Source organism: Coenobita brevimanus, chromosome 71 (assembly GCF_032717465.1).
Source record: "Coenobita brevimanus isolate Jiangsu-jjx chromosome 71, ASM3271746v2, whole genome shotgun sequence".
NCBI lineage: Eukaryota > Metazoa > Arthropoda > Malacostraca > Decapoda > Coenobitidae > Coenobita > Coenobita brevimanus.
This window is the reverse complement of record NC_137024.1, coordinates 2959122-2971220: the sequence shown is the minus strand read 5'-3', so window position 1 is coordinate 2971220 and position 12099 is coordinate 2959122.

Genomic DNA, 12099 nt, shown 5'->3' with positions numbered 1-12099 from the left:
CAATGCGAAGTGGACCGTTGGACCTGGTACACGTTCTGTACACGGTGAGGATCCATTGAATATTCCGCTGTATGGGACGAATTCTGGCTACGAAACCATGCACACTATACTTAGCATAAGGACTCTCAAATTCATCTTATTTTCGAAAAATAACACCTTCATGTGCTCTGCGTACAATCTGACTGGTTGCATGAAGAAAAATGTTAAGGCTGAATATTACTTGTTACGAAGAACAAACTGTGTCCACGAATTTCATTATAGGTACGTTCCTAAAGTGACTATGCCTTTGGCCACTACTGCTTTCATACCCACTCGGTATAATTCCCATCGACTTACTCTATTCTAGTCATTGTAGGTAAATAATTTCCATCATGTACTTATGGTCGAGGTCTCCTATTTGGCACAGAAAGCAAGCACATCTAGCATAGTCAGCCATTTCACCAAGAACATCTCTCCCTGATCTGCACTGCGAGTCATAGAAGTACAAACGCTCTCGCAAATCAGACATGTTTCCCAACCTCGTTAAGAATGTTAAAAATAAATAAATAAATAAATAAATATATATATATCAAAACACAGAATAACCTAGCTGATTCTTCCGCCCCATTCTTTTTTTTACTACTTAACCTAGAAACTCTGTTACACCTGATAAATGTTACAGAGTTGTCGTCAACGGGAACTGATAACAGGTGGATCCAAACAGCACAACCTTAAACTTAAAAACAAATGAGATAAATATCAGAAGCATCAATGAGTCAAGAAAACCCTACTTGCAGCTCGTTTTGTTTACGTAACCCAACTGCACGAGTGAATTCAATACATCCTTCACCTACGCTAATTGCAACACGGGATTCTACGCAGTATTTAAGCTTATACTCAGGGTGAACAAAATCATGGCAACACCCAGGACTGATTAAAATTCCAATGCCCAATTCAGAAGGGTGGTTCAGGATGTGTCAGGGCATATCCTTGAGACTGCATGTGGTCTATTACGTTACTGACAATGCTTCCCATCCGGTAATTTCCTGGCTGAATAATGACAACCGCATTCACTGTTTGTTTGCAGAAGGGAAACACTTATCACTCTGAAAGCAGTAACATTCAACGTATTTGTGAAACCCTGCCAATCCAGAGTGAGAGAACAGTTACCGTAATTTCGTATTCAAAATTCAAAGTGACCGAAAGGCCTACGATCCACACTGGCTAGATACTTTGTGTTCTTACTATTATTACAGATTATAATTTAATCTATTCATCCTTATTCTAACCATCTATTCAGCAGCCTGGGATGGTTCCGAAAGATAAAATTTGATGAGATAACCTGCACTCCAGATAACATCGACTGCGTCACGTCAGCTCCACCAGTAACTGTGCACTTCTACGTAGTTTAGCTCTCTCATAATCGGGACAACTCTAGTACTCTCTTCTTGCTGCTCGTCAGATGATTTTGTGTTGCTGGGTGGAATTCACGATCGGGACAGTAACATCAAACGATTTTATTTAGCTGAAAGCGAGTAATACTTGCCTTAGAGTGTTACTGTATAAACAAACGCGTATCAAGACAACACTTACCACAAACAAGATACAATTCCACTGCAGGTGAAGCGCAGGAAAGGCAACGACGAAAGCTTCACGGCGCAGCAAGTAGGTAACGATACCAGCCTTCCTGTTTACTGTTCCTGCTAATACCACCACACAACCTCCCCGGCAACAAGTTTTTAACCACAAATACAAAAAGACTTCCCCAGTGTCTCTCTCTTTTTTTTCTTCCAATGGGCGGGATCAAATGTTTGGTGTGTGGAAAAATGTGTGCGGAACCTCCCTTGCCGCTGTCCACACCTCGACTGCCAGGTATCATACACTGGATACAGACCACCGGCTTATCTTCACCTGATAACAATAGCTATCGCATTTTTTTTTCTAGATAACGAATTTATGGCGGAGGAAACTGAGAAACATAAAAGACGAGGAACAAAGAAGGGGAGATAAGTGGGGACAGAGATCAGGCACCAGGAAAAGAAACAAGAGTAAAAAAAATAAATAAATAAATAAATAACATAGTACTAGTAGTAGTAATAATAGTAATAGAAGTAATAGTAGTAGTAGTAGTAGTAGTAGTAGTAGAAGTAGTAGTAGTAGTAGTAGTGGTAGTAGTAATAGTATAGTAGTAGTAGTAGTATAGTAGTAGTATAGTAGTAGTAGTAGTAGTAGTAGTAGTAATAATAATAATAATAATAAAAACAATACAAACAATTTCTCTGCCCCTACCCTTTTCTATGCACGATAACACAGTGCCACCAAACCTCTTACGTGTCAAGTACTTGTTCCTGAATTACTCCAACATGGACGCATAAGGGAATGTTTTTGTACCAACAATTCAGTTAACATGGAGTGAAAGGTTAAAGAAGGTATGAACTATCCCTTGAAGACATTAATATTCGAAAGAACTCGGTGAAATGAACGTAATAAAACAAACTCGATATAACACTAAAGGTTTTACGGCTCACTCACAACTGGAATACAATAGGAGGATTAACTTTGGATATACTTATGTTCTGACAAGTGGAAGTGGAGGTGTGCTAAGTCTACGAGAATTCACTACTGTACTCAATAACTTTATTTTGTGAGGCGAAAGGTCAACCCGCGATATGACTGGTGCGCGCGACACAACGGGCTCTTCATTACCTTGCTATCACACCCCAGTCTTATCTCACCTTCAACTGTCATCCAGCCACAGGTATTTCCTTATCAGTTTGAAAGGTGACACACATCTGATAACTCTTTTTGAATATCCTAGAGCGCAAACCACGGCTCAAAAGTTCAAAGCAACAAAATAAAACTACCAGGTTATATAATCAGTAAAGCAGTGAGTCACCTCCCTGGAATTCATACCACCGCTACACGCAAGTCTTTGTCCACAGTAGTGAGCGTCGACTACTGGACACGATACGTTCAGGCGAAGAGATCTAAAGACAGTAAGAGGGCATAAAAATATCCTCCAAAAGAAGAAAATTCGATCAAGCTTACTTACAGCCAAAGTATGTTTACAAGAACGAACTCGGGAAGTGTGATAATAAAGCCTATTTTTAGTTTTAAGTATTATCGTTGTTTCAGTGCCTGTGTATAAGCATGCAAGTGATGAATGTAAACCTCTTCTGAAAAAAGCCGTATTCAAACCATGTTCAGTCAAAGGTCTGTTTAAGGAAGCTCATTTAAATACAAGTGACATCACACATTCACCTTGCACCCACACACCTGTTCCATACTTGCATAACCTAGTCTCCTCACGCAACACCTTCGGCACAATGACGTCTTTAGTTTACCCTTGCTATTCCAGACGCTTATATCCAGCTTAGGAAAGAGTTATCATACTGAAGAGGTTAATTAAGGCTACCTCTAACCCTTCATACTCCATAACGTCTTTTGAACACAATATAAACGTCTGGTAGCGCATACACACACAAGCCACCTACAGCAAACGCCTGTACTCGTATTTACACCAATCACACCTACACAACACCATATGCACACAGCTTATATATACACCAGACACAGCTTACACCTCACGCACACACCACCCCTACTGACACCACCAGCACACACACCAAACATACACCTTACATCACACGCACGGACCAAATTTACACCTCACACCACACGCACACCTACGATACACGTCATATCACGCGCAGCCATTAAATATGCACCTCACACCTCACGCACACACCAGATACACACCTCACACCATACGCGCACACACAGCATACACCTAACACCTCACGCACACAAACCACATCTGTAGTCATGCATAACGCTAGAACTTGAGCTGCGTTGGCATTCGGCTAGGAGCAACAGAGCGAGGCGGGAATTCAAACACCCGAATACCACATTTTGCACGGGCCACGGAATATAGCGCTTAACCCCATTAGCCCGAGGATGTTTTTTACTCATTCTTATCACACCCTCCCCCCGATAATTATATTCAACTTCACTACAAGACATTTTTAACTCAACACTTTCACTAAACATATTAATTTTGTTCTTCCTACGTAAGAGGTGTGTATTCGCCCTGGGGATGACCTCTTGATCGTGTTAATATAGGCCATCTTTAACCTCTGGCACGAAAATCTAATAGGAATATAATAGTCCAACGATGGCAAGGATGAGAAAAATGAAATCAAAAGGACGCCATGGTAGTGAAGGGGTAACACCGCACCGTCATATTTTGCTACAGGCACAGCATGCTGCTCTTAACCCTCTCAGCGTAAGGCATTTTAGCACTTAATTCTGGCCACCTCGCACAATCTTACCCAGCTTAACCCCTCCAAACGAGAAATTTTTATGCTCACGCTGTCTTCGTTTGATTTAACTCAACTTTGGAGAGGCTTTTTCCATCTTTTAAATACCGTCCCGGGCTGAAGGAGATATACAACATCACCTCATTGGCTGCAACGAAATCCACCTTTTCAGTACGATGGTGTCTAAGTTTGTTCTCCCCACCTCTGGACCATTTCACTGATCTTAATACGGGCATATCACAGCTACGAGGTTAATACAAACTGCTTCTTACCCTTTCACTTTGACAGGTATCAGATCTCAGGTAAACTATATAGTATTAACTGGTGAATGCAAGGATAAAACACATAGGGGGTCAACGTAGTGAAAGGATTAAAAGTCGCTACAGTGTGACTCTTGCGTTGTGTGTGTGTGTGTGTGTGTGTGTGTGTGTGTGTGTGTGTGTGTGTGTGTGTGTGTGTGTGTGTGTGTGTGTGTGTGTGTATCTAACTTCTTGCATTCAGTATTACATTGCTGTTTTAGTTCTGTTGCCTCCATACGATCTTATTCCGCCTACAGGAGAACCCTTCATTGTATGGGGTGACAAACAACCCTCCTTAACCCCTTCAATGCCTGGACGACTTTTTATCTTATCCTTGTCGCTGCCAGTTTAAAGTCAGCTTGGGGGAGACTACTGAGCAGGGTTAAGTCCTCAGAAACCTTCGCCAGCATAAAATCGCTACCTCTTCAACTGGGACAAGATATATATTTATTTTTGCTGCTACGAGACGAGGTGATTCAGATTAAGAAACTACAGCAAGGTATGTCTAAATCAGTTCAAAAACCCTCTCAAAAGCTGAATAAAATAGTCTGAAGGTAGCATTAGGAAGCTATCACTAGCTGCACCGACATAAAAGCACTATTCCCAACATCTGCACAAGCTAGGCAGGGTTACAGTGGTCACTCCTCACTCACAGGGGTACAGTTCTTCGCGTTGGTGCAGAAACCGGTGTGTGCCGCTCCAGGCTTACCCAACCAACACGCACCAGGCCCCGACACACACCACACACGTCACATCGCCTTACGCACCACACCACACTACGCTACGCAACGGGCTAGACAAACCACATAGCACTATTTAACACATCGCAATACACTACGCAACACCCGGGCAACACAGCGCTAATCAGAACACCGGCTATACTATAACACACACACACACACACACACACACACACACACACACACACACACAAAAGCAAGCACGAACGCACAGCAGTACGCAATACATCTGAAACGCCATCAAACTCCGGACACATACCACCTCTACACGCAACACATCGCAGACACATACACATCACCCCGGAAGCATATACGGTAACAAAACACGCAACACATGACACATACAACCACAAGCAACACACTATACACGTACAACCAAACGCTAAGCATCGGCCACACACCACCACACGCAACACATCGTACACCTAACACGCAAAACATAAGGTACACAACACGCAACACATCGGACACATACAACACAGCACATCGGGCACATATACCACAATCACCGCTTCTATATTTCAAATCATAATCCCACTGGCTGGTGCTGCCCTCAGTGGCGGCCACCAGAAACATGATGGGTACGCCTTACAATGCTTTAAACAGCGTAGGACAAGGCCAAATACCAGCCACCCCCAACTCGGAAGTCGGGTTGATCAGATTTCCTCCACACTGGTTAAGCAGCAAAAATCAGGTTATGGAGAGAGTTTGAATCCTCCTAACACGTTCACGGTACACTTAATATATTCAGGATACGTAGGCTACACGGTACAGCCCAGTCCTGCTGCACACCTCAGAGTACAACTCGTAAATCACAATATCGGTAGACTTAAGGACAGTATTACTTTATTCGGCAAAATAAACTTTCTTATCTCGTTAGGTTAGTGAATTAAATCTAAACAACTTCCAGTCTTTGGCCCAGGGTTAGATGACAACATCACGTTACTAAACAGGCCTATTATATTTACTTAAGACGACTTTTCACGAATGCCATACAACCAAATCCTTCTGGAGGGCCTTAGCTGCACATGTAATCTCCAACAGAAAGAAAACCTCAAAATTAATTATCACCCAAGTATCACCAGCACAAACAACTATACCTATTTTACTCTAGTACGCCAACTATGACCACCTCTCCATCTTGAATACTGGGCTACATAAAGAGATCAACACTACAATATGGTGCTTGTCACGAAGTGCTAGGGAAAGGATGTATTGTCTTACTCTACTGAAAACACACACACACACACACACAAATTCAGCAACTAACTACTGTGCGTATCATCTCGCCACGTTTGGTTAATCATACCATTATAGTATTAATGTCTGTAAGGGCAGTTGGGAAGTAAATTCACTTAGTCAGCATCACAGCACATTATGTTTTACTTACATTATGCAAGTAATTTTTCCGGGTAACAATCACAGCCCTCTGCATCTCAAACAATGGTACCTGCGGGAAAGAAGACACGCTCTAGCCTATACAACAAAGGCTGCTAAATTATACTCCACGAGCCGAAAAAAATCACTGGGACGTGAAGGTGAACACATTTACAGTTGAAGTAGAATGCATGTGAATATGAGGAACCATTACCAAACACACAACTAGATGGGGAAAAAAAAATGTTATATATATCTAATCCCAGCGCTAAATGTCTGATGTGAAGGTCTCACTGAACTCTAGAAAAGCCTTGAGCCACTTTAACACCATGAATTATTTTGTTTATTTTTTGCCATTACCAGACGATTTTACTCGGTACGGGAGAGCCCCTTGTGGCGAAAAGGGTCATGGAAGGCTGTATAACCCCTCCAGTTCGAAGTCTATCTTAACGGTGCATAAAATCCTTTGGAGGTACAATGAATAACATCGAATATTAAACAGAAGGGTCAAAGTTCAGCTCCTGACGTGTGAGGGCTGATGCAGTGACGGGACAAAAGGAGAAGAATGGAACGGTGGTCACATGCGAAGCGATGGGATAATGGTGCCTTTACAGCGTCACCATCCTGCATGCACTTGGATTTCTGCCACACGATACGCCACAACTATCGACTCTGTCCTTCTTTTGAGTAATAGTTCACGTACACGGGGACAAATATTTGCCTGGTATAATCTTCTACTTTTCATTTTTCTCTGGGAGTTTATCATAATGCTGAGCTGTGAATGGCTTGGTATGTTTCTCTGCTCATAGACGAATCTCTGATATACTGCGTCTGGGTGGAAAGTGGCGGACATTCCCCAAGTGTGAAGTAGGCACAATGGAACATGAGGCAAGCTTTTGTCCCAGACTGTATTACATAATCAAACGACTAAAGCAAACGCATTCTGGCAGGCGACCAAGACCCGGAGGTGTTTATGTCATGGACGAAAAAAGCTGGAGGTAGATTCACTAACAAATCCACGATCACCTCTAACTCGTACCGGTAACTATAATTTGTTTTTGTAGGTAAAACAAGAGGAGACTGCTGAATCATCCCACCTCTCTTCTTAGGGCACAAACAAAGTAGAACAAGAGGGACATTATCTTTCTGTTTGCTGACTAGGAGAGTATGTGAGTGAGGTGGCGAGGGAGGTGGGGAGACCGAGGATATGGAAAGATGGGGTGGAAGGGTATAAGAGTGAAAGATGTGTGAGTTGGAGATCGGGCTGCTTGATGGTTAACGACAGGGTAACAAGGAGGCTCGTTTGTGGTCACCCCTTCTGGCATTAAGGTGTCTGGATCTCAACTGTAAATAGTGTTAATCTAAGTCCACGAAGAGAAACAGAAACTAAGAAGGTGACGTGGGTACTACGGGTGCGATCTGAACACGGCAGAAAGCACCCGTCCCCCCCTCATCACTCAGCCCTCCCCTGGCACGCTACCTTGGCCACCTGCCCTCCCCTACCATCGCTTTCATCCACGCTTACCCTTACTCACCCAGCTCACTAGTCAAAGGCTTCTCTCCTGCAAGTCATCTAATAACGATTTTGGTTTTAAAATGAAGACTGTTTTTCTCTAGTAAATCATATCCTCACAATTCCAAGCATATGAACACAATATCCTTTCCATTACTATGATTTCCTGTATTTTACTTTGGTCTACGTCATTTAGGAGGGACCCTTTCGACTGATCATATTAAATAATCCCCAACAACGTCACCAGTTCCATAGCTCTAATTTTTATATCTCTAGGAAACGACAGACGATCTCAGTTTCTCACAAACTCTTCTGCTTAAAATGGTTACGTCAATCCACATCAAATGACACACGACGCAATCACAGCGTCAGTGACCCTTTCCAGGTGAGGTCAGGTGAAGGTCGGACGGACAGTAGGGTGGCCTTGGTGGGGCTGGACGGTGGGTGTACCGTGGCGTAGAGCCAAATTCAACCTCGGGAGGGAGTAGGCAAGGTAGGACTGATGTGCCGGAGGGGGAAAGCAGGTGCGTCGGTTAAGCAGGGGGAATAGGAGGCACGTAGGTCTGGGAGAGGAGTAAATATGAGAGAAGGAGGCACGAAAGGTTAGGAGAGAAGATGAAGGTTCAGGATAAATGCCTATGGAATGCATGACGGTAATTACGATACACAATCAGGTTTTGCTAAGTCCGGATTTTCTCCCTGACTATAACACCCAATTTTCGAACTTACAAGCCAGGTTCCTAGTCCTGTTGTTGGTACGAGAAGGCTGGGGTAGAAAAGGCCTTGCCCAGAGGTATCACGGCCGACCCAGGGAAGAAGAGAACGAGAGCCTGTGCCCAAACGAGAGGCCGGTGAGGTGAGGTGGGAGGGGCGGGACACAGAAGCAATGTTGCAATACCAGGATACTCACAGTCAAGGTCATACACCGCCTCATTCACCTTAACACCTTCACTCCCATTATTTTTACTCATTTACCTCTGCTCCAACTCGAGAATTCACCCTATTCATTTTAAGACTACCCCCTAGGAGACATTTCAAAGATGGCTACCTCTACCCTCTCTAGTTTGAAATATCTCCCTCAAGCTACATAAATCGTCTGGAAATAAAGGAAATAAACCAACAAAGTACTCCGCCAAAGCTCCACCCTCACATCAAAAGCTCACTGTCCTCGATCATAGTGTTAATCGTTAGTTGTGAATATTTCTGGTGCTCTGGTGTTTGACTGAGCTCTGTAAAATTGTCTGAGGTTACTTGAAATAAAATGTAACTAAAGAATTAATACCCTTCTGTGTGTGTGTGTGTGTGTGTGTGTGTGTGTGTGTGTGTGTGTGTGTGTGTGTGTGTGTGTGTGTGTGTGTGTGTGTGTGTGTGTGTGTGTGTGTGTGTGTGTGTGTGTGTGTGTGTACGTCCGCCTGCCTTGGAAGACACACACCTGGCGGGGCCGCGTGCCAATGGTTAACCTGCATCTTGCTGGTCCACATTTTTTTTTTATTATTTATTTTTAGCCACTTCGGGTCACACAACATTCTCCTTCACCCCCACCAAACTGATTATCCGCCTTCTTACCCATTTCCCTCTCAAAACATACTTTTAAACTGTGCTCTCGACACTACCACACAATTTTACGTAACTCCGAAAGGCCCTCTGGTAGTGAAGGGGGTGAAGACTGTATGTAATCCCTCGAGTTTGAAAAATGTAGTAAAAAATATATATATACACCATGGAATTGAATCTCCCAAGTTTTCCTACTCCACGTAACCTGTAATTTCAAATCGATTTCGAGTTACACAACACACTCCTCCACTCCGATCAACCTACCTGGCTGCGTTCCCTTTCGGTCACAGAACTTCTTACTTTATTATTGATACAGTCAGACGATTTTATTAACTTCCGAGATCTGTACTGAAGTAGGTGAATGCTATACTAAATTCCCAAGCTCCAAAAACAGTCTAAAATGAATAAAATCGCCGAGATGCAGCTAAAATTGAGTAAAGAATGCGTCGTGCGGTTGAAGGATTGAAGATTTTACTCCTGACTCAAGCGAACGAGGTGAATTGACGTCACTTGCCGCCAATTCTGAACACCTGAAAAGCCATGAGATACGCCACTGCACAGAGGGCCGCGTTTTCATGAACTTGTGTCTTTCTGATACTTTTCTTAGCGATGGATCTTGAATATGAGAGATGTTCTAACACTTCCTTAGCGATGTATCTGGAATGTTACAGCCTAATATTCTCTTTTATGTTGTTAATATATTTTTAATACTGACACAAACTGCATGAACTACACAAGAGAATATCAGCGTGTCGTAAGAAGCTTGGAAATGGTAAAGATGAGGTGCTACAAATCCTAAGCTGACTGGAATACATGCCTAAGAGATTCCCGCAGCCTGCTAAGTTGGTGGAGTTTGTTGTGTGGGTTGGTGGTGGTCAATGTGGAAATGTTTCTTGGAATGTATATCTTGACGGGCTTCTAGACTTTCTTTTTTTCTCTACATACACAAAATGAAGACTAACTGAGAGCCATTTATGCACATACTCGCAATGTAACTCGTATGTTGGTTGAAGGTCCTTCTACTGGCTATGGTGGCTGTTATTCTGGAGAAGGAGGAGGAGGAGGAGGAGGAGGAGGACAGAATGGCGGTGGCAGCTAAAATAAGGATGAGGATAGGGAGGAGGAGGAGGAGGAGGAGGAGTGGCGGAGCTAAAATAATGTGTGGTAGTGACTGGCTCGTTCCGGCTAAGGCACTGGCGCGGAGGTCATTCTCATGGGGGTAAGAAGCCAGTGGTCGTGGTGGTGTGTGGTGGGAGGTGGTGTGTAAGGGGGAAGGGTCAGTGTGGAGGGGTACCAGTGTGGTGGTGTGGGAAGGTATAGGTGATATGGGGGAGGGTCGTGCTGTGGGACTGTGGTCAAGTGATGTACAGAGTGGTGAAGTGTGATGAGGTATGGGCAGTAGTCAGGAAGGGAAGGGAAAGGGTGGTGGTGAGGGAGGGAATGATTGGTGGTGAGGGTGGGGATGGGTGGTGGTGAAGGAGAGGATGGATGGTGGTGAGGGAGGGGAAACGTAGTTGTGAGGGAGGGGAACGGTGGTGGTGAGGGAGGGGAAGGGTAGTAGTGAGGGAGGGGAAGGGTAGTAGTGAGGGAGGGGATGGATTGTGGTGAAGGAGGGGAAGGGTAGTGGTGAGGGAGGGGAAGGGTAGTAAGTGAAGGAGGGGAAGGGCGGTGGTGAGGAAGGGTATGAGTGGTGGTAAAGGAGAGGATGGGTGGTGGTGGTCAGCTATAGTGTCCAATGGGAGGGAGACTGGGCACCCTCGAGAGCCCCAAGAGACCACATTTTACCAGGATCTTATGGGGCGGTCAGTGTGAGGCGAGGAGGAGGGGGGGTAGACGAGGGGAATTTGGATTTGAAAGATAAGGATACACTAAGTTGGTGAAGCTTGCGTGTTGAGGGACTGTACTGAAATGCGGGTAACTTTGGACTGGAGTAACTTTGAGTGGGGAGAAGAAGGACCTAGGGATTGGAGAAATACAGTCAGGGATATAATTTCTCCCCTGTCATCACGTCTACTTCACTCTTCAGGCCTGTTTGTCACTTTCATCCCTGACACATCGCACTAGAGACAGTCATTTAGGGGTTGGGGAAAAATAGCATCTCGCACATTAGGAAGATTAGCTAGTAAAAATCAGACAAGTTGTAGAATATTCTGTGTAGTATTGTTCTTGATTTTATGCTAGAAGAGTACTGTACGAACATAAATAAGGTGGTGTCAGGACCTCACGAAAAAGAAGGGAAAACGGGATTCATCTAAAGCCAGACAGTCAGGATATCACTAAGTTCTTGGGCAATGGAGTCACAAGTGGAAGGAACTGGA